At 41.7% G+C, this 14,548-nt stretch overlaps 1 protein-coding gene across 2 annotated transcripts in view; it reads right to left on the bottom strand.

The window, feature by feature from the left end:
* Nucleotides 1-7,134, bottom strand: part of zbtb46 (zinc finger and BTB domain containing 46) — a 69,992-nt gene extending 62,858 nt beyond the window's left edge. The window contains exon 1 of one of the 2 annotated variants that reach the window (XM_043224713.1): nt 6,869-7,134. The gene's annotated coding sequence lies outside the window, so the exon portion shown is untranslated. The remainder of the gene's footprint in view (nt 1-6,868) is intronic. The other variant, XM_043224714.1, reaches the window with a different exon arrangement.
* Nucleotides 7,135-14,548: the final 7,414 nt, after the last annotated feature.

Below are 14,548 nucleotides of genomic sequence, written 5' to 3'. Positions count from 1 at the left end.
TGGTTACATAATTACTTAGTACTGTCTTTTTATGCACAGCATTATATGATGCCTTGTTAACATGACCATGTCTGCATTTGTGATAGTAAAAACGTCAAACTCTAACTCACATTTAAATAGTATGTAGCAGGTTCTTTTAATAAGAAAATGTAACTTAGCCTACTTAAAGGTTGTGAGTCCGAAGCACCAGACTGTCCTTGCAGAGTTTGATCCACTTTGTAGTCTCTGTGTACAGACAGCAAAGGCTCCTCTGTCAGGATCAAGAATCAGTTCTCTGTAAATGCTCTGAACACACTCTAATATTTGTGTTGAACTGTTGAGGAACAGTGTTGAAATACAACCTAACCAATGATTTCTAGTTGTGTCCTCTTTTGGAAGCACAAAGAAAGTAGTTTCAATTTCACACGAAACACAACGTCTCCAGAACATGGCGCCGCAGCAACGCTACAGGGAGAGTAATAGCTCCGCCTTCTTTCTTTGCATAAACATTTGGACAGTGTTATGAAAATAAACCCACACAGTGATGTAGAGAAGTAGGGGTATGTTTGAACAAGCCATTTTAGGGGGGTGTTGATGAGTCATAACCTTTATAAAGAATATCCATTTGGTTTTGAGGGATGTTATCTATGCACTAATAACACTTGTAACACTCCAAAGAGAAAGGAAAACTTGAAATTGTATCATATTCCCCCTTTACACCATCTTGGACTTGTGGTTTGGGAATTTTCAATGCTCACATTTAGACGCAGATCGAGACGGTCTTGAAGAAAGGAAACCTTCGCCCTAACAATGATTGCAATGGCTTTCTGAAATTCACAGCATGGAGGAAAAGCGTTCTGTGGTGTTGTGGGGTAAATGTGTTAGCGCTGGGAGTGTCTCCACCCTCCCTTAATGGTTAGCTCTTGGCAGACAAGATGGGATGAAAAGTATAGAGACAGACTAAACCATCTTCTGAAAAATAAACAGAGCTTTTAAGAGACAGACAAAAGTGCTATGGAAAGTGGACAACCGACTGTCCACCGATTCACCTGAGAACGTCTGAAATGGTAATAGTCTTCCTGTCCAAAACTGAGCGCTAAAATAAACCTGTTTTCTTTGTTTGCTCTGTTATTTTTGTTGCATCTCAATTGCTACTCTTTGACAGAAATGGTTTTCATTGAAGAGCACATGGAGCTTTTTAACAAGATTTGTTAAAATACTTCCTTATCCAAGCTTAGTATGCAGAGGCATTTTTAGGTTGATTTCCTTGAAAAGTATAACAGTGTGTCCCTGTGGTGCTTTGAAAACACTGCTCTGTTTGTTTGAACATCTCGATCCAGGCTGACACAGCAACATTGACTCAACCAATTGAGTTTAGGGCGGGGCTATCTGTTTGTCCAAACAATGAAACATTAGTGGGTATGAAAATTATTTGAAAATTATTTTTGCAGTCCTGGTTGGCACAGATATTACACACTTCGGTTGCTCCTCAGGCGTTTCTCCAGAGAAAAGACCCCAGTAATCTCACATATGTCTCCTCAAATGATCCTCAAGACAATTTCAAAAGCTGAGATATCAAGCTGTTTCGGCATTTAAAAATCATGTTGCCAGGGTGTTGCTAGGTACGATACATATGCGGTTGCTTACTGCCTCAATTAAATAGAGGGGTTTGATAATATCTAATTGGGAACCGTAGTAACAAATGTATTGGTCTCAATGGTTTGACATTGCATAAATTATATTTGACTCAAAAGCTTGTACTGAAGTATTTTAATCCCACAATTTATATCCCTCGACTGATAACACTGTGCTAGATGACTGTCAGAGAGACTGTTTGCAGAAATACATGACAAGCACTAAAAAAGAGAAGAAGTGCATCAGAACAAACTGCGAATACTTTATTTCCAAATTTGAAGTATTTTTGGACTACCTTAGTCATTTAGATTATTTTTATAATAGATTGGTCAATGCAGAATTGGCAACCCTGGTCGTAATTGTGATCATTCAGAATAAAGATACCATGCGATCTGAGAGACGGTTTGAATTAGCAGTTTGTGTAAATATGAATGAACACGTCTCTCTGGGTCATCCGATTTGAATCTCTGACATCACGCACAAATGTGTGATACTACTGCTGCAAAAAAGTTAGCAACCGTCACAAACACTTGCCATATTTACAATATGTGACACTTTATTTAAAACTCCCATTTGAAGTTGAGCAGGGATGTACATTAGATAAAGTCTACTTACTCTAAACCCATAATCACCACGTTAAAGGGACTGAAGAGGATGAAGACAAGTATGGTTTTAACTGGTGAGGGTTAGCATACCTCCCCGTGTGTAAACATCCTGTATTTAAGACCACGTGTGGTCAGAAAGTAAGCCAGAAACGGCAGAGTGTGACAGAGGCGGGGGTGTTGTAACCGAGTTTGTGTGTGCGTGTGTTTGTTACTTTTCAAACCCAAAAGCAGGAATACGCGACAATACCACCAGGAGACAGAGAAAGAGAGAGCGAATTACCGACGATACAAGATGGACAATCCAAGAGTGCAAGGAGAAAAAGAAGAGGAAAAAACAGAAACAAAAACCTCACAACCACATCCTCTTTTTCAGCCTAGGAGTGTGAAGCCCACTGCTAAGCGCTTGCCCAGGGTATGCTATCTCATTTCCAGGGGCTTTTTTTCACTCAGTTTCTCCCCCAGGGCTTTCCACACAGCCTGAGAGCCCCCACTGAAATATTCACAAGGCACCTGAGGACACAGGTCTTTGTGGGGCGGTTCCAGGGAGGTCGGCTCCGGTTTAACCCACACACCGAGCGCCTAATCTAGGGGGATGAACACATCTAAGTGGCTGATGAGCACAGCTGTCACTCCATACACACACACACACACACACACAGGCCCCCAAACAGCTCTAGGGAGCGAAGCGCACCTGTATGCATCCCCGCTCACACAAAAGAACTCCTAGTTTTTTGGTAAGGGACGAGTTTGATTGCACATCTGGCGTGAGGGTGTAAATGTAAAATAAAAAATTAAACGCAACAATTGTGTGTGGAACAGTCTTGTTTGCATTATCTTTAAATATTGATGCGAAGCATCACGCGAGACACGTACTGTACAGATGTTTAATGCACAGCGTGTTTCCAAGCTGATAAACAGAATATCGGGCTTTGTGTGGTCTTTACAGTGAGGGGGAAGAAGCAGGTCCCCAGTGTTGTAGCAGGTTCATGCTTTCTAACCTGTTACCCACACAACACAGCCCACAGCCCGGGGAGAGCAGCCATCTTCCACACACTCCACCCACACACACATACATACACACTCAGCTGTGTGTCGTGTCAGCTTGCACCCCCATACCCCCCCGCCTCCCCACATCAGCACCCGTTCTCCATGAACACACACACACACGGCCAGCTGAACTACCCCCTCTTTATCTGTTTCTCTATCCCTCTGCACCATCAGCCACCTCCTCCCCCATATCTTGCCTTTCTGTGCAAATGTTCAGATTAACAACCGCAACCACCCTGAATAAACACCACACTGCACTTTCTTGTTCAACTAACTGCCTGAACCTCCCTCAAGATACACTTGCACATCCACATACATGTTAAACATGTATGCTTAAACATTATAGCAGTACAAACAATTAAAATAAACTCCAACACCGTGGATTCCCACATATAAAGTGGGAAAATATTAAACAAGCATACTTTGTATATTCATTTAGCGGGACGCGACCTGAGCTTTAGGCGCTGACGTGCATAATTCAGCATATTAAAAGAATATCCGGGGTTAAAAACAAGTTCTTTTGGAAACTTCTATACTGTCAACTTCAATAGAAACATTCAACATTGTAGAAGTCTATTGGGCATTAATTTGCTGTTTTAAGCAGGGACTCCATAATTAGTCCGACTCAAATTGATTGTAAAAATACGCCTGTGGTAATACTTCATCAAAATTATGTTATACGTTTCGCGACACCTTCAAAGTGAAATGTCCAGTAAATTAATCTGGCAACATGAATACGAGATGGTTATTGTAAGCATTGCAGATTTTAAATTAAATCTCCGAGAGGCTCTAAACGAAGGGCTGAAGCAAACATGCCATTTTTAGCTTACTTGCATTTAGTCTTTGCGCTCTTTGAATCAGTTCTCATTTTGTAACGGCACTCAATGTAATGCTGTACCAGGTGTGCAACAGAGTACGTTTACAAAATGACAAGCGTATAGAGCTTATGTGATGCAATTAACAATTATAATGTAACAAATCATGAACAAGTGTTTTGACGACAAAACATAGTAAGAAAAAATAAGTCTATTAATTATTAAGCCCCCCCCCGTAGTCATAATTTGACTGAAAAAGAATAAAAGCTATTGGTGTTTTACTGCAACTAGTGTTCATTTCAGATGGCTTTGTTAAATTATACTCGGTGGTAATCAACAGCAAGCTAACAATAGAGTTTAACTTGTGTTTAATATTCTTTTAACAGCTTATTAAGTGCTGAGAGAGGACAGGTATGATATTTCGGCTTCATTAAAGCAGTTCCTAGAACACAATGCTGTTCTTTACTCTTATTTCAGCCCCTCTCTTTCCTTTACCCCATGCAGTAGGAACCAGTTCCCCTCCCCTGCTTTCTGTTGACACAATACAACCACACCTGTGAGGAAGTCTATATGCATAGTGGACCAGAGCCCCCTCCTGCCTTAAATGTTCTCCCACTTATACACAAACACACACAGATTCTCCATTAAACGAAAACACCTGGACACGCAACGCCAACACTGCCCTCTAGAATGAGAGCTCTTGCTATGAAAAATACACAAATATAGTGTGTGGCCATATCAAAGAATTATTTATCGGTTTATACATTGGGCGGTATTAAAAAGTACATCTGTGAAGGTATAGTTTGTGTACTCAATGGGAATCAAACCCCTGAAGCTGATCTGCACGGTCTGCAGGAACACATACTACACTTTTATCCGCAAGAATAAGAGTTAGATAGTGCTTTGTTATAATTCTGTGGGGTGTCTGCATACTTTACAGTCAAGTAAAAGAAGAAAGCAAAGAAAAGGCCATATTTTAGTGCCTAATATAACAGATAAAAAAGACCATATGAGAATCTATTGGCCTGGTTTGGTCAGTAACAAGTCTAGCACATGGTGTCATTAAATCATTCTAGGCTACCTTAAAAATTACCGTTTTCCATCCCAGGAGAGAGATGGGGTGGACGGGCTGTTCTGCTTACAACAGACACCTGCCAGCATCGCACACACACACACACACACACACACACCACTAACATCAAGGCACATTACAATCCTTACATCAATAATAGTATAAATAACGCCACTGGCACACTAATTAACTCATTGTTCAATTAAAACTGAGGCCATGGCTGTCAGAGAGGCGGAGAAAGCCTAAAAAAGTGATTGGCAAAAGGAAGTTGTCATGTTTCCACTGGCTTCATTCTGTGTAGATGGGCATGAGGACAGTTCCTTACATAACCAGTTCTTCTGCTCAACTGACTCATTTTTTTGCACCGCAGACACTTACAACGCCATAAATACACGAGCGCGATGTTAAAAGCGTGACAGCTCCACTTACTTACGTTCTTATATGTAAAATAAGTTAAACTGGCGCGGTCAATTAAAAAAATAATAATAACAATAATGCACTGGTAAGTATCATTTATTGATTTTATCAGTCCGAATTCGACATTTTCGCCTGAACGGTTACAAATATTTCCAGCTAACCAATCAGAACGGGGTGCACCTGTAGCAAACAAGAGCCGCCACGCCGCGAACCAGCGTCATGATAATCAATACAGAGTGGCACGTTCTTCTGACAGACGCGCCGAGCGATACATTGTTGCGCCTGACGCTCGATTCAAACGATTCTGAGACGCGCGTTCGAATCCTTTGTTGACGTTTTATCTGGAAACCCGCTGATGTTCCGCCGTCGGCGAGTCAAACAAGTGGGGTCGCTCCCCTTAAAACCAACCCGTCAGCGAGGAGAAAATGGAGGAAGACGGAACTGACCAGCTTTAAGGGGGCAGACGGGGGGGAAAAAAAGAGACAATAACCCGAAGAGAAACGCTCCTGTCACCTAACGCTTCCCTCAGCGGACGCTCGAATATACTCCGCTCTCCTCAAGTTGAGGGAAGTATTAGGCTCCGATCGCGCGGATTCAATTATGCAGGACGTAAAATAATAGTAAAGTGAGTTGAAAAAAAAATCCCCTTCCCTTTTTGGTAGTAGGTTTAGGGTGTTGACGCAGCAGAAATTTCCTGCTGGAGAAATTCCCCTTTTGGAGGTTAAACGAGGGGAGGAGAGAGTGGGGTTAAGCCCTCTGCCTGCCAAAGCCGAGCTTTTCATTTAAATACCACCACCGCATGCACTGACCCCCAAAGGACGCGATTTTAGGATTAAAACTTAGGGCGAATGTTGTGATATGAAACGTGGGCTGTTAAGTTCCCGGTGAAATGCGAAGTAAAGCGCGTAAAAAGGTTGACGAGACAAAAAAGAAAGTCTCCCATCACTCCAATGAAACTATCCGGAATGAATGGCTGCACATCTGACAGCTGTTCGCAGCGCGTGCATCGTCTGTCACGAGCGTGTTCTCACCTGGAGACGTCAAACAGGTTGCTGTCACGCAGTCTACTTCAACGACGCGAAAATAACGCACCGGCGTCGCGGAAACTCGCGACTTGAACTTACCTGAAACCCCGCGCTGGGGCGCGAGCTCGTGTCTCTGCCGTACATCCAGATGACAAGTCGAGCGTGATCGTAAAAAAAAAACACAACTAAAAGCGCCGAGACCGAAGCCTGCGCGGCGGTCAGAAGGGAGGAAGTGCTGTTAAGAGACAGAGTGGAAAGGTGAGAGAGGCATACCTGTTAACCCATGAGTTCTGGGGGAGCGCGATGTCGATGCTTCGGAGCTCCAGTGTTTCGCTCGTGACAGGTTTGGGAGAGTGAGCGCGTCAACAATGTCAGCAGTCAGCTGGGAGACGCGTGTGTGTCGGTCAGTGTAATTCCCCTGCTCGCTGTCTCCCTCTCTCCACGCTCGTCTTTTTCTGTAATTCTCCCTCCCCTGCTTTTCCGTGTCTCGGTATCAGGAACCAACCTCCCCCTCTGTGTGTGTGTGTGTGTGTGTGTGTGTAGCTAGCTCTCTCTCTCTCTCTCTCTCTCTCTCTCTCTCTCTCTCTCTCTCTCTCGACTGAGAGTCAAATACAGGAAATGAGGCAACATAAACGCTCGCATTCACCATCAAACCCTGGACAGCTCCAGCTGAACTCATACAGCCATGAAGCCTCCAGGTCAATTATGAATATACCGAGGACGATATGCCCACCTTATTAGTAAAAAAAGATGTTTATGGTACCAATAAGACAAGTGGAATACAGGTGACACAACCTCAAAACAAAAGTAATTGTGTTAAAAATGTAAAAAGAACAAAATACAAAATGATTTATTGTTGTCACTAGTTCTATCTATCTATCTCTCTATACATAAATGACTTGTACATTTAAAACTGTAATTGTTTCATCACACAGAGAGATAATTCATATTAAATGTATGTTAAAATATATTTAAAATGTATCGTCTTAGTGTCAATTTATGTACATTACATTTAAATATAAAACTGACTGATCGTTTGGTTTTTTTCAACTTTTTCTTCACTAGTTTATTAAGAAAAGTCTGCTGGTATGCTTATGTAATTTCATATTATATTATATTGTATTATAAGAATTCGGTTATATTTAGCAGAATATATAGCATATTTATAAAAATAACAAACACACACACATATTTCAATATATAATACGTAATATATTTTAGAACAATCTGCATGCTGATGGTATTATTTTATTATTGTCTTTACTGATTTTCTATTTTCTCTCTTATTGTTTCAGTTAATAGCTCGTTTAAAAATCCTTTAGTCTGGCAAAGCTGTGTTTAAACCGAGTGTCCAGTTCGTATAGAGGATGTGCTGCTTTCCCGTGGGTACCGCTGAATTTGCATGAGGGAGCGTCTGCGCGTCCAGGCGCGTGTAGGCGTGAGCGCGCGGCTGCTGCACGCTTTTGTCCGCCGTTCGCGAGAGCGACACGCGCCCCCTAGCGGCGGGAACGGCTCTTTGGATTCACCACCGAGGGCATGTCATCACGCTCCCGGCCTTCCCTGTCCGTATAGAAGGTGTCACCTGCGTGCTCGTGCAGATCGCGGGAGGCGGGGCTGCTTTAGCTTATGCAGCTTTGCATACTCTCAGAGACGCGTCGGAGTCCGAACGGCTCGACTTTATAGAGTCCCGGTTTTTGTGATTTCGACGCCGTCTCTCACCGCTTAATCTGAGATGCGACAGCGGTCGGGCCATTTTGTATCGCGCATGTGAGCTTTGGCCGGATCGGAGCGTGCGCCTGGCAGGGTTTGTGTGTGTGGATTAAACCCATTGACCTGTGGCAGGGCTCCTGTCTTAGGCTCCCGTGCACACGTGTAATACCGATGTTCTTTAGCCACTCTCTGCGTCCGCAATCCGTGTCAGAATCAAGCTGCTTTTCTCCCTCGCTGTATCCGTCTGCCTGTCCATGTACGCCAACGGCGGTCTGCCAATCTGCCTGACACAACACAGTCTGCCTGATTACGCCCCCTTTTATCCCGCCACCTCTTAAACACCATCCCCCTCCAATCCAGCATGGGGCTCAAACTTCATTAGGCCTCTTATGTATTTATTCATTCATATCATGAACACTCATCAAAGCCAGGCCAGAGGGACAAGAGCCAAAGAAGGCCATAAACATATGGAAGTGACCAGACAACATATTATTTTCAAAACCTCTCAACAAATATGCTCAGACAGTCCCGCTAGCTCTAGAGACTCTAGAGAAATTTTTTTTTTTTTTTTAAAAAGTACACCTTAACATATTTTTTGTATATTTGATTTATATGATTCAAAGACGAAAAGGGTTTAAACTGTTGCCGTTGAATGTGAATTTGACGCCCAGAAATTAAAATGATAATATAATCTTATAATTAACTCTTTAATGCCTATTTTAGCTGTTGGGACTATCTTAATTTTCAATACTGGATTCTCTTTAAGAATCAGCAGCCACTTTACATGTGGTTCAGTGTGTTATTTAACAATACTCTTAAGATCTGAAGCGCACTACACGTGTACATGCAGCGCCGTTAAGCACACTTCCTTTTCACCAGGGTGCGTATCTTGCTGCAGCCTCAAAACTTTGTTATTTAGGCCACTACAAACACATTTCAACTCCTCAAAGCGCTCAAACGCATGTACGCACGCATCGTAGCTGCATAATTAAAAGAAAACACTCCCGTAAACGTCAGCGCAGGAAACGAGAGTGGAGTCCAAGCGCTGACACGCGTTTGAACCGTGACAACAGGAGGAGAAACATAAATAGCATCCTTAAAAACTTTCTGAAGTCTGAAATTAATTACGTCTTTACTCCGGCCCCCCTGCCGTGAAGCGCAATAATCGTTCACGTCAAACAAGCGGGCGAAAAATATATATAAACACAAACTGTCATAAAAATAGCACGGGTGGATTTCAAAGCGCTGTCCCCCCCACCTTTCACTATCAATTTGCCAGCGAGCTGAATAGTGCTCTGTTTCTGCCAGTCTGTCAGTGGATGCGAAGGGAGACCAGGTGTGTGTCTGTTCTATTCAGTGACGCTCCGCTTTTCTATGGGGAGCTCAGAGACGAGGTGTCCATCTAAAGGTGCAATGTGACGATAATGGCAGCTGACAAAAACCAAAACCGACTTCTACGCTAGCGCTCGCTCTCAAAGCAAACAAACCAAAAAATACAAGGGAATGACAGCGAAACAATGACACCTTCGCAGAGATTAATGGGTGAACGGAAAAGGGGGTGGATCGACGGAGGAAAGGGAAGTGAGAGTGAGATTTTTTTGTACTGTAGACTAGATACATGACAGGCTATCAAACAACACAACAGCTCTTAGGTGTCTGCGTGTCCATCATCGTCTAGTCTGGTCAAGTCTAATCTTGTCAACGCGATGCAGGGTTCGACGCAGGGCACTTTCGCACCAGAGCTTTCGCCGCAGACTTGGTTGCATGTGTGTGAATAAGTGAACCCCACCTGACTCTGTTTTGAAACGTTAAGCTAGTGGATGATTCATTTGTACTCAAAGTTGGTGTGAAAACAGTCTTTTGATGTTTCCGGCTGTTAGGCCCAAAACGGAGTCGAAACGAGATAAAACACCTAAATGATACAATTTTTTTTATATTTTTCCTATTAAAACCTGACTCTTCTGTAGTTATACTGTGTACCAAGACCAGTGTAAAAAGGATAACTGCGATTTTCTAAGTTAATACGACTGGGAACTATACTCTCATTCCAGCGTGATAATCAAGGAAGTTCGCTGCCGCACTGTGGCCGCAGCAGGCGCAGTGATATCACATGGTGCCTGTGGAAAATAGTCCCCAGCTTGCAAGATAAAGTACAAGAAAGAGGGTCTGGCTGTTTTCAGGCGCTGTGTGATGTCACTGTGCCTGCTGCGCACATGGTACGGCAGCAAATTTTCCTTTTTCCACCAGTCTTACTACACAATACAACTACAGAAGAGTCAAGGTTTAAACAGGAATAATATCTAAACTCTTTGGTCATTTTTTACGCGATGCTACTGGTCTAATTGGATTCAATGATCTATGCTAAGCTATGCAAAAAGAGCTATCGCCAGACCCAGAGATCAACTGCATGGATTAAAAAATGGCAAAACTCAACTTATTAAGTCTGGGGGAGCTGGAGAATGAGCCGGCTTACCAAAAAAGTGTAGTGTTCCTTTAAACCTACCTGATGTTGTTAACAAATGTAAAACTGAGAAAAATATGCATTTATTGACTGAACTGTGCCATTTCAACTTCCTTTTACACAGATTTGAACTGTTTTGTTGAACCATGGTCCTCGCCTCTCAAATACATCTCTGTTCTCCGTGAGCTACCAAACAAACCTATTGTTTATGAAGCTGGATATGTGTTGTGCTGATGTTAAAAAACATCAGTTTTCAAATCTCCCAGCTAATTAAAATTGTTCCGACGTCATAACACGACATACTTCAAGTATTTGTATTAAAATTATGCTTTATTCATCAAAACTGTGTAAATTTGTGCAAACAGGAATAAAAACAGTTTTACTGCCTCTGGGGACCCATTGTCCTGCAAATTTTATTTCCAACCTGTTTCATCACAGCTGTGTGTTTTCAAGTGATCCTGAAGACACTGATTAGCTGATTCAGGTGTGTTTGATTAGGGATTTAGCTAAACTCTGCAGGACACCCAGGACCTGTTTACACCTGGTCATTTCATACGTTTTCGCTGATTGGATATCCGTTATGCTATAACATTTCCAATTAAAAACGGCCTCATAAATCCAATCTTGATCTACAGTGGTTACGGCCCTGTCCAGTATCAAAGCATCCAGATGACCTACTACTTCCAGTGAGGTTCTGAATTGTGCATTCAGTGGACACTTTACTATCCCATGAGGCCACGGGACAGGAGTGAATGGCACTTAAGAGACAAACTCACCCTGCAGGTCACATCACATACTTCCTGAAGTAAATTACAAACCAGAAGGTTGCACCTAGTAGTTCTGGACTGCTAGATAGAAATTTCCCTTAGCAATTTGCACCGTAGTCACAAACAGACGCAAGTTTTGGTTGTAAAGAAAGAGTCGCAAGTAGAGCGAGCTGTCATCTCTTGTCTAGAGTTGGTTTAATAAAACTAATACCGTCACTAATAGTCACAGGGGTGCTCGTGTCGAGGACACTTAGGTTGCCCGAAATAAGCCCCACGGAGGGGAGAAGGGGGTGTAACCGAAATGTTCAGACCAAACAGTGGAACCAAGTATGCAAACTGCCCTAGACTCGCTGAGTTAAAACAAGGTTTTTACTGCAGTTAGAGCCCTTCATGTTAGAGACGGACTGCGCTGCGAGCTGGGCTGAACTCGGGCTTCTCTCCTCTCTCTTCCCACTCCGCCCACTCCATTTCCTCTTCTTCTCTCATTTCTTTTGTAGCACCGAATGGCCTTGGCTGACCATCACTAACCACCCCCCTCGCTGCCCACCGCCTCTGCCCCTGCCCGCCTCAGAAATCACTCAAGGCCCTCTCTCTCCCTCTCTCTCCTGCTCCCTCGCTTCTTTTCTGCTCGGTTCTTTGCAGCCAGAGGTGACCTTCCCTAGCTTACAAGCACATAGACTGAAGGCTCGCCTCCTGTTTAGCTTTAACAAGCTCCTATCTTTTCTTTCCTTTTCTCTCGTTCAGTGTCAGTGTTTTTGAAACATAAAAACGAAAGCTAGCCAGACCACTGTTCCCTAACTCTTGTCTCTCTCCCCGCCTTATATCTCATTTACTCGCTCTGTACTTGTAGGGGGGAGTATTAGAGTACAAAACGACCTTCTCTTGCCCTGAAGCAAAAACATCATCTTATTGCAGAGGTCACCCTCCTGATACAGCTCTCCAGGTTGGAACACTACACTGCTTGTTTTAATGATGTCAGGGAACACACAAAGCTTCCAGGACATCTCTTCCCCTTTTTTCTTTTGAGATACTAAAACCTTCCTTCAGTCTTTCATGGTAGGAGAGAAAGCTTTTCCAATTCCTTAATATATATATATAAAATTTAAATATTCATATTGGGAAATAATTTTCTGTGAATGTACATTTATTCCTGACATGGTGGATCCTAATAACATATTAGAATGCAATGGCTGCAGAAAATTCAGTTTTGTCATTAAAGGAATAAAATACATTTTAAAATATGTTCAAGGAGAAAACAGTTGTTTATCATTTGTAATACGATTTCACAATATAAATTGTTTCTGCATTTTTAATATTTTCCTATATTCTTTCAAAAGATGAAACACCTTATTTTTGGAATCATTGACCTATGCTAAATAAATAAAATAAACATATTTAAAGTAATTACAATAATATAAAACTTCTTATAATTAAATAACTATAATAATAATATAATATAATCATAATAATTATTGCATGTTAGATTTACAAAATTGAGTAATGGCTGCTGAAAAGGCAGCTTTGTCATCCCAAAAGTAAAGATAATTAAATAGAATCAAACATTTTTATATTTATATTTATGGTAAGCTTCTTTCAAAAACAGCTGACCCGCAGTGTATATAATAAAAATTAGTGCTTTCAAATGATTAATCGTGATTAATCGCATCCAAAATAAAAGTTTTTGTTTACATAATATATGTACTGCGTATATATTTATTATGTATATATGTCAATATATATATTATGTATATTTTGTGTATATGTGTGTATGTCAAAATGTCTAAAATATGTGTAAAAGCCGTGTGTTGCTCTTCACAGCTATCTTTAATCGTACGAGTGGTTTAAAGATCCAGTGAGAGCTGCGTGTGTTGAGTGAGGAGGAGGAAAGGGTTAATCCTAAGCATCGTCTCCTGCTTGAACAGAGCAGCAAGCCATTTCATTTGACCTTCCCTGACCTTTAGGGGCCATGACACACTCCCACACCAGAACAAATTACCCCTGACCTCTCAAGCAAGGGGCAGCGCTCGGCCATGAGGGTGCTCAGGTCATCGGCTCTGGGCTGCACGGAAACTACAATACATTACACACCAATACATGCGTGTGTTGGTGTGTGCGCTACGCAGGAAATCAATGCATTGTGTATTCTTTCATTAGACAATACAAATGTATTCCAGGATCTACACGCCGCAGCTTCATGTATTTCTTCTTCGTTGCCCCAGGGTGATTTCTGCATAAAAGAGTTTTTGAAGATTTTACAGCGTGGTTTCATGCAGAAAACATTTAGGGGTAAAACACAAGAGGAACTGATGTCAGTAAAAGCCCAGAAACATTTACAGACATGGGCTTTTTTTTGCCCACATGTACGTGTAGTTGACAGGGAAACACCTTTGTGACGTGATGCTGTTGTTAAAAGCTTCCTCCAAACAAATGTCGGCATTTACCGACACCCCTGTCATGTCCTTTCTTCATAATTCCCCTCTCACTTTCTTCCCTAAATCTGATGGCTTGATGAGAAGCGGTGTGTTACTATATTTCTAAGCAATTGGAATTGCAAATAAAAAAAAATAAAATAAAAAAATCACATTAGCGACCACTTCAGGCTTGTTGTTTCAAACCTGAATAAGTTTCTTTCACCCGTTGAACACAAAAGAAGACATTTTGAGGAATGCTGTTAACCAAACAGTTGATGCGCCCGTTTACTTTCACAGTATATTTTTCCATACACTTGAAGTCAATGGCCACCATCAACTGCTTGGTTACCAGTAATATTCTTCAAAATATCTTCTTTTGTGTTTAAACAGGTTTGAAATGAGATAAATGTGAGATAAATTATTACAGTTTTTAGTTTTTTTGCTGAACTATCCCTTTAACAGCTGAACAGCGGTAATGTTTTACAGGCGGGCGTCAACTCAGGAGGAAAAAAAGATTTAAAAAAATTAAATTATTAAACTATTTACAATTTTTTTTATAATATATACAATCAGTTAAATGAATAATAATTATAGTTAGTTCATT

Source organism: Puntigrus tetrazona, chromosome 23, assembly GCF_018831695.1.
Source record: "Puntigrus tetrazona isolate hp1 chromosome 23, ASM1883169v1, whole genome shotgun sequence".
NCBI classification, from domain to species: Eukaryota; Metazoa; Chordata; class Actinopteri; order Cypriniformes; family Cyprinidae; genus Puntigrus; species Puntigrus tetrazona.
This window is presented reverse-complemented; position numbering and strand designations above follow the sequence as displayed.